General features: G+C 39.4%; 1 long non-coding RNA gene across 1 annotated transcript; it reads right to left on the reverse strand.

The window, feature by feature from the left end:
- Positions 1–331: 331 nt before the first annotated feature.
- Positions 332–787, reverse strand: LOC135928463 (uncharacterized). The gene is made up of 4 exons (XR_010572337.1): positions 741–787; positions 549–692; positions 417–503; positions 332–371 (listed from the first exon to the last, which is right to left on the reverse strand). It is a non-coding gene; the product is annotated as an uncharacterized LOC135928463 (long non-coding RNA).
- Between the last annotated feature and the right edge of the window lie 1,088 nt (positions 788–1,875).

Raw genomic sequence — 1,875 nt, forward strand, 5'->3', positions numbered from 1 at the left:
TTTTAAATCTTTAGCTTCTTGAATCAATGATAAATCTTTAGCTTCTTGAATCAATAATAAATCTTTAGCTTCTTGAATCAATGATAAATCTTTAGCCTTCTTTTATTTTCTAAAATAAAATAAAATTTATAATGTAAAATATATTAATATGAACCTGTTTTTAAATCTTTAGCTTCTTGAATCAATGATTAGCTTCTTGAATCAATAATAAATCTTTAGCTTCTTTTATTTTCTAAAATAAAATAAAATTTATAATGTAAAATATATTAATATGAACCTGTTTTTAAATCTTTAGCTTCTTGAATCAATGATTAGCTTCTTGAATCAATGATTAGCTTCTTGAATCAATGATAAATCTTTTCTTTTATTTTCTAAAATAAAATAAAATTTATAATGTAAAATATATTAATATGAACCTGTATTTTTAAATCTTTAGCTTCTTGAATCAATAATAAATCTTTAGCTTCTTGAATCAATGATAAATTTGTAGCTTCTTTTATTTTCTATAATAAAATAAAATTTATAATGTAAAATATATGAATATGAACCTGTATTTATTTTTTAAAATGGAGTTTAAAAAAGGCGCCAACGGGGCAAATATCCTTTACGACCTAAAAAATTTGACTGGAAATTCAAAAAAATCGCCTCAGCATCATCAGCTCCAGAATAATGTTTCTTGATTGACATGAGCACTTTTTCAAAAAAATATCATTATAAAAATTACATTGATCTAAATATACTCTGATATGTAAATACATTATAATCGAACAATATGATCTGAAAATACTCCACAAATAAGCTTAAAGGAGTATATAAAAAAATGGAGTATTTTTAAAACGTTACACCGGGTATGTTGGGTGATAAGGAGGACCCCACCTGGGGCATACCAGGATCGTTATCGTCGCTGTAGATGGAATCTTGCAGAGCCGTAACGATGGACTGAGCTTCACTGCCATCTGCCGAGCTGCTCGAAGGTAGCGAATCGGAAAGGGGACTTCTAGTCCACCATTCGTGAATTCCGGAGTCTTCTGAAAGAAAAGACGGGATGTCCGATTCAGAGAGTGGGCTAACGATGGGATTTATGCGCACAGGGTTTTGATTGTCGTCTACTGCGGAATCCGGCGCGTCACTGTTTCCTTCAGTGTTATCTGGAGAGAACATCTGATGCCTCAGCTCCCTTAAGAATTTGTTTACTACGGTTAGCCAATTAGGGAGCTGCAATGTCCTCGCCCTTCGAGCCGGTGGTCCGTTGCTCGGGCCGGTAACCCCTGGAAGTACCGGCGGGTTGATAGAAGAAGGAGGGAGAAGAGATAAGGGTAGCGAAGGAGAAGATGATAGAATAGGTACGGAAGGAGCGGAACTTGTCTCACTTCCTTTTCTTGCCCCTGGCGGGGGCCGCCTCCTTCCTTTCGGGGCGTCTGCGATAACCGGAGGTGGAGGGGCCGGCACGGCCCCTGTATCGAAAGGGCACTGGGTCCTGGTCACACAAGAATTTTTCTTGATAGCATCGTTGTTTCTGGCGGTCTTCCAATTCCAGTGAATGGCTAACGCTAACACTCGGATTCTTTTGGTTTGGATTTTCAGCATTCTAATATCGGATTCGGTGACAGAATTTCGATAACCTCAGCAATGTGCTTGATCTCGTGGCGATCTCTATCGTTGGCCTTGCATTTTGGCTCGAGTAGATCCTGTTGGAGACCCGCCCAGACTTTCATCAGTCTATCGTAAGCTTCGGCTGAGGTTGCTGGCAGCTCAAGTTGCGCTGGCGGTGGCGGCGGTGGTGGCGGCGCAGGAAGGTTTTGAGCGGTAGACACCGGGGGCTCCCTATTTCTGGGGGTAGACGTAGGGTGAGGGTGTTCTCTCACGGTGTCGTTC

The sequence above is a fragment of the Gordionus sp. m RMFG-2023 genome, chromosome 4 (assembly GCF_954871325.1).
Source record: "Gordionus sp. m RMFG-2023 chromosome 4, tfGorSpeb1-WG-v2, whole genome shotgun sequence".
Classification (NCBI taxonomy): Eukaryota; Metazoa; Nematomorpha; class Gordioida; order Chordodea; family Parachordodidae; genus Gordionus; species Gordionus sp. m RMFG-2023.